Here is a 6,583-nt window from a genome sequence, read left to right as displayed (position 1 = left end):
ACTTCTAGTGCAGACAACGTACAGCAGAGAAGGGAGGTACCTTCTGTTTGCCAAATTTGGGGGGAAAAAAACAAAGGCCTTTCATTTCAAGTACTTCTCAGATAGCATGTGGGCTCTCTTCAATACACGGCTCTGTTTTCAGCAAAATTGTTAATTATAGATCATAATAAGCTGTTAGGAGCAACACACACACATAATTTGAAAGTGAAATGAGGCACAGTACATAGATAAAGCAATTGTTTGTTTAAGAGGTGATTAACAGCAGCAAAACAAGCAAACCGATACTTGAACCTGAAAGAAACTGCACCCATTTGGAACTGTTAGATTCTTCGGTTCTTTGGGTATCGCCGCCTGATGCAGAGGTTGGAGTCTGTGGCTGTCAGCTTTCCTCTTTTCTGTGTGTGATGGAGGGAAGGTACAGTCTATGCCATCTTAGAACTAAGATGATATTAAAAGAATAGCCTGTCAGAAGGAATAAGGAAAGGGAAGCATCTTGGTTTCTCAAAGGAGCACAGCTGAGATTTAAATTGTTCTGAGCTATGATAAATTATAAGGCTTTAAAACCACTGTAATCACTGAATGAACAAAACAGTTTGCCGGGGGTAATTATGCCTTTTTGGTCTCCTTCGCTTTCAAGTTATTTCCCCCTTGTGAATGTTATGCTCTGGCACCGTGTGCTGTGTTAGAGAGTGTTAATCTCAGTGTGAAATGCTGGGGTTGTCCTGAAGAGTAGGTGAGCCCAGAAATATTCGAAATTCAGACCAAGTTAGATGAAAACACCATTAACACTTGAAGGTGATATTTGGTGACAATAGCCTCTGACTCACAACTCCATCTGGGGAAGGGGAGGAGTTGGGGATCATGAATCATTTCACACCAGAGTTTTGCTTGGGGGGCTCATCCTCTTTCCTGGAAATTCCCAGGATGGTAGCTTCATGTGGAACAGATGCCAGTTAATGAATAAGGGGACACAGGCTGAGGGTAAAGAACCATGTTATTAGGGTAGATTGCAGCACTCAAGATGGGAGGTTTAATAAGCAACTGAGGTTAACAGGAAATCCTTAGCTTTTTGTTGCCGGGTAAAGCATTCACATTTTGCAGCCTGCACTTGCTAAAATTGAGGAAGGCCCTAATTGGTACTTATCAGAGTCACCACGGTTCAGAGCCCAGGTTCCAGACCCAAGCACACTATCTGATTCCAAGGTTGGCACAGCAGGTAATGCTGCTTAGTGAGGCTCAGCTGGTATTGTTGCCTTTGGAAAGTTCTAGCACAAAAGCCTCTGTTCAGTGTCTTGAGTGAGAAGACAACAGTCCTCCTTGGGGCCACCACATTTTTAGGTTGCCTGGCCATCAGGGTTAATGCTCCACTCCGTTTTGGGGCGGAGCCTGTGGAGGTAACAAGTCCAGGCGGTTGGTGCTGGAGCAGGCACGTCAGTGGTAGGAGCTGACCCGTATCAAGCACTTACTTCGTGCCAGGGGTCGTCGTGTGCTTGTCATCCCCTGTATTCCCTTCTTTAACTCTGACAAGTCTCCTGTGAGGCAGGCACTTTCATTCTCTCCACTTTACAAGAGAGGAAAAGGAGACAGGGAGTGGTTGCCCAAGGACCCAAACAGTGGAGCTGAGTTGGAACCAGGCAATCTGACTCCAGAGCGCTCAGAAGGAACACAAACTCTTCCCACTGTGCTTCTCACTCACCTCAGCCGGCTCCCAGCTTTCTCACAACCCCAGGTCTGGGGGCAGATAACAGGCCAATCTCCCCTCAGCCCTGGAAGAGGCTCCAAAGTCTTTGTTTCAGGAAGTTAGTGTTTATCTGACATGGTGCCTTTCTGTAGTTCGATTCCTACAATGCTGGGATTTATGGAACTGTTCTGGAGCTGAGGACTTAAGGGAGAACCTGTAGATGGTGTTTGCTGTGGCTTCCTTACATGATGTCACAATGCATCCTCTTCAAAGGGCCATGCATGAGCCTCCTGCTAGCTGTAAACAATACAAGAGACCAGGGGATTTAAAAGTCCTAGTGAGACTGCAGCTGGAGCTGCAAATGTATAACCCAGAAGGCAGCGAGACAAAGTGAGGTCTGATATGGTTGCCTGCAGGTATTAGAGAGGCCAACAATCCTATAAATGTAATTGGTCTTTCGAATTAGTTGTGATGGACTCATCAGTCTGCACGTTTTATGCAACCTAACTGGCCGGATTCAGAACTGCATGCATAATGGCCCTCTTCAACACTGATAAGCCTGGGCCATTTATTTTGAATCAAACCTTCGAGGTTGGCTCCTTGATGCAGACTGCTGAGAGCTGCCTTCACAGAGGGAGCTGGTCTCGTGCCTGAATGTACAATGGCCTGGTTGGCATGCAAGACCAGCTCTTGCCTCCCATTCACCATCACAGGCTCTCAAAATAATCCCCTCCTTTCAGCCTCCTTCTGTAGCTTGTTTTGAATCTACTTCTGCCTCCTCCCACTTCCTCCTGCTACTAATGAGCCTCTCTGGGTGAGAGGCTGTGACACCCAAGGGCCTCTGGGAGCAGCAGAAAAAACTGTCGGTCCGTCCACAGAGGAGTCCCATGGCCCTGACCATTTGTCTGTGGCCGAGTGGGCCCAATAAACAAAGCAGATCTGTCCGGCTCTCCCTCCCTCTGCGGCTTTTGGGCCTGTGCGAGTGCGTTTCCCAGGACGGTTGCCGGAGACACCAAAACTTGTCTTCATTACGGCTCTGACTCATAACCCAATTAATGGCGTCAAGAAGTGAAACATGGTCCCCAGGCCCAGCTGCCTTTTGAAAGCAAGTCCTAGCCTGTTCAGAGCAGTAACGAATGGTGCTCCAGAGAGGGCAGCTCAGGATCTGAAAGGCCGTGAGCAGTGTCATCTCTCAGATTTGGGGCGTGAATGCACTTGGTCTCAAAACCCAGTGAGAAGGAGGAGGGGAGAGCAGGAAGGGAAGGTCGCCCGCCTCCTCTGCTCTGGAATTCTCCAGTTTAAGGCAGGCTGGCTGACCTGCCACCTTGGGGTCTGAGAGTCTTTGGGGAGAATCTCCCCGTTCCCATTGACTGGACGCTCATTTTCCTCCTCTGAGGCCTTGATGTGGGCTGTTTATCTCCTGCTTTTCCTTACAGGGATGCTACTGGTGCAGGCGCCAGGGGAAGGCCAGCACCATGCGACCATTTTCCAACTTCTGTTATAGAGATTATTTGGTAAATGGCGGCTTGCTAATGTTCCGAGTGGGCTGTGCTAGGAAGGGCTCTCAGCGACACTAGGGTATCCAGCTCCTTTGCACACCCAACTGAAGCACAGTTTTTGCAACAGGCTTCCTGTGGCTGGGTGGTAATGCTTCTTATTTCTAGGAAGCTATTTACTTCTTTCTGAAAAAATTAGACCACTTTACAAATCCAAGGCAGAGGCCCTTTCCTAACACTAATGAGAGCTGCCGTGGGCGCCACAGACACGGTGAGAGGACTCTGCTTCTGTTGTCCCCCATCCTCATAGCAGCCCTTTCAGTAGGGGAACTATCCCCATTTCTCAGGTGAGCGCTGTACTTCATTTTGAAGGAAGGCATGGGGAGAGAGGACCATGGCTTCACCTTGGAGCTGGGATTTGCTGGGTTAGCCCATCTCTTCTTACTTCTTTCCTATACCCTGCAAGTCACCTCCGGATTTTTAATATCCCAAGTGGCCTGAACCTTATTTCACATCTCCAGGAGAGAAGGTGGGACCTCCAGGAGGGTGACTTTCCCAGCGAGAGGTTCAGAGGGAAGAGAGCCAGCCAGGCGGCATCATCCCAACTTCTACAGCCTCTCAGGTCTCCCTGAGCGGCCTCCTCCCTGGAGAGGACTGAACCCAGCTTTGCCTGGACTCTGGGCTCCCGACGAGATGACAGCCCGTGGTGACAAGGAGGCAGTTGGACACCCCGCCCCTGTCTTTCCCTAAGGATCCCTTTCTTCTGTTGCAGCCAAACACTGCTCAGTTGAGAGCTCAGGAAACAAAACAGTCTTTGTTGCTTCATCTGAAATCATTCCCATGGCTGATTGTCCCAGTGGTCTTGTTGTTAACAATACTTCCTCCTCCTCCTCCTTCTCTTCCCCTTCCTCCTCCCCGTTCTCTCCTCCCTCTGCCTCCCCTCCCTCCTCCTCCTTCTCTTTCTCTGTTCCTCCCATTCCCTTGCCCTCCGTGATTCTGAATCATTACACTTCTGAAACATGACAAACCTAATAGAATCTTGCCAAATGAGGAGAGGCTCCAGGGAGTTAGTACTAAAACTAAAACAAGAGCCAAACTCATTTGGAAAGGTTTGGGTTTCATGGGAACGGTTTGGTGCAGTGAGAAGGAGAGAAGGGGGAGGCAGCCCAGCTGATTGTCTCCGGGCTGCTTGCCCAGGGAGTGGGGCCGTAAACTGGATGAGGGATTGTTCCCTTTTTTACATCATGGATGTCTTGGAGAATTTGAGGAGCAGGCACAGCAACACAAGGTTTAGGCTCTCGGTTGGGTTTTTCTGAGTGCTCAGTTCAAGGGCTAGTGCTCTGTACACTCCTGGTTTCCTTCCCTGGCTTTGTCTGTCGTAGTTATAAACCCCGTGGACACATGTCCTGAGGAGATGTGCCCCTGTCCTTTATTGCCTTCACTGGGACACTTTTGACAGTGACAGAGATACTATTAGTAACTACACTGGGACAATATACATCCTCCAAGATGCTCCCAGGCAAACTGGGGTCTGGTGTCTCCCTGCTCTAGTCGTAGAGTTTGGTAGCAAGGCCCAGGACCAGGAAGTGGGTTCTACTGTGAACTACATAGGATTTCTGGGTGACCCAGTGAAAATCAAAGAATTGGACTCAGTCTTTATTGTTTCCTGGTGTGCTGGTGTTTTGAATCCTTTTATCGTTTATGTGAATGGGAGAAAAAGTATGTTGCGTGACATATTCTGCCTCCTACTGGTTGGTTAAATCAATGCATCCACTCAAATATCTAGGGAAAAAAAAAAACAACAACTTGAACTTGTGAGAAAAATGCAATGCAAAGAGCCTGGGAACTACCATAGATGAGGTTTTTTCCTTTTCTGAAAGACTGGGGCAATAATCTTATAAAACAGTATCTCCTTGTTCTGAGCAACTGACCGTGGTATTGAATACTAATTATTCAGGGAGCACCCACAGTTCACTCAGGGCTTCTGCAGGAGCACCTCGGAGGGGAAGCATTCTCTGTCTCAAGACAGAGCCTCTCAAGTATATGAAGAAAAAACAAGCTTGCATTAAAAATACACTAGCTGGGACAATACTGAAATCCCAGAGCTCCTTGACAAGGCCCAGGTGTAGGCCTAATTTGCGGGGGAATTCTAGCATCAGGATTTCACTATTCACCTTGTACATCTCAAAGAAGCAGGAACCACAAACATTAAAAACAGTGGCAGGCTCATGGGCAGGTGAGAATGAGTTCAGAGCAGAGAGCCCTGGACCCCGAGGCAGACTTGTTTGCAGTTGTTCTGGGTTCGCCATTGATTTTTAGGATGTCCACAGGCAGATCCTTTTCACTTCTTTCAAAAATTTCATTTTCTCCTACTGTTCACACTGAATGATCATTGAGACCAGAGCGTTGTAAATGGCTTCGCATTTCTGCATCTTGAAGTTAAAGGGCGTGCTGAGGAGCTGGCTGTGTGGTGTGGAGAAAGCAGTCAGCCCAGTGTTAGGAAGACAGGGTTCCAATCACTTGGTTTGTATGAACTTGCCGGGTCTTTTTATGCTAGAAGTCTCTCGCTCTCTTGCTCTCTCTCTCTCTCTCTCTTTCTCTCTTTTTTTTTTTTTAAGCAGCAGGATCCTTTAAAAATGAGGAAACTTTATATATATCTGATACAGATTCCCCCAATAAAAAATATGTATATTTGTTGAAATAACTTTCTAGGCTCCAGATGGAGCCACTCCTGCCTGGCATGCCACATCTGCAAGCCAAAATGAGGATCACTTTCACGTTCCTGTCAGTGTTCCACTTGACCAGAAACCCTTCATACCCAGTCAGCCGATCTCCAAACTCCAGACCAACCCTGGATTCTGTATTTACTTGCTTGTTCCTTATTCATTTTTCTATTTTTCTCTTCCTTGCTCCTTATTCTTTATCCTGTTAAAGTTTCCTGCTCTCTGCCCCATTTTGCAATTCTCTGGACCATTGAAAGTGGAGACTGCTTGCTTCACTTAGTGTTAAAAGTTTGTTTAAATATTGTAAATTGTCTTCTTTAATCATTTTAACATGTATCAAAAGCTGTTTTGATTAAAGAGGGCTCAGAACCTGGAATGCTGCCAGCTCAGGCTTCCCCCAGGCAGCCCTCCTAGCGCCCTGAGGCACTTTCTTTGGCTTGGCCTCCTGCAGCCCTGAGGCTGGGGCGACGTTTCAAAGGTGCCATGCTAGCCTCTGCACCAGGCCCTAGCTAGCCCCCGGGCTGAGAGGAGTAAGCACAGGGTGGAAGCCTCTCCTCCTCCTTTGGTCCACTGCAAATTGCCCAAGCCCAGACCAATGACCCCTAGCACTGGAAAACCACGGAACACCTCCAACAAACTCCTTCCAGAATTCGGTCTTCTGCGTAGTAGACGCGGCCTTTATG

The 6,583-nt window shown here is 48.0% G+C and overlaps 1 long non-coding RNA gene across 1 annotated transcript; it reads right to left on the bottom strand.

Annotated features, from left to right (window-relative positions):
* Positions 1-224: 224 nt before the first annotated feature.
* On the bottom strand, positions 225-1,906 carry LOC140695861 (uncharacterized). Its single transcript, XR_012071691.1, has 2 exons — positions 1,697-1,906; positions 225-462 (listed from the first exon to the last, which is right to left on the bottom strand). It is a non-coding gene; the product is annotated as an uncharacterized lncRNA (long non-coding RNA).
* Between the last annotated feature and the right edge of the window lie 4,677 nt (positions 1,907-6,583).

The sequence above is a fragment of the Vicugna pacos genome, chromosome 4 (genome assembly GCF_048564905.1).
Source record: "Vicugna pacos chromosome 4, VicPac4, whole genome shotgun sequence".
In the NCBI taxonomy this organism is placed as follows: domain Eukaryota; kingdom Metazoa; phylum Chordata; class Mammalia; order Artiodactyla; family Camelidae; genus Vicugna; species Vicugna pacos.
This window is presented reverse-complemented; position numbering and strand designations above follow the sequence as displayed.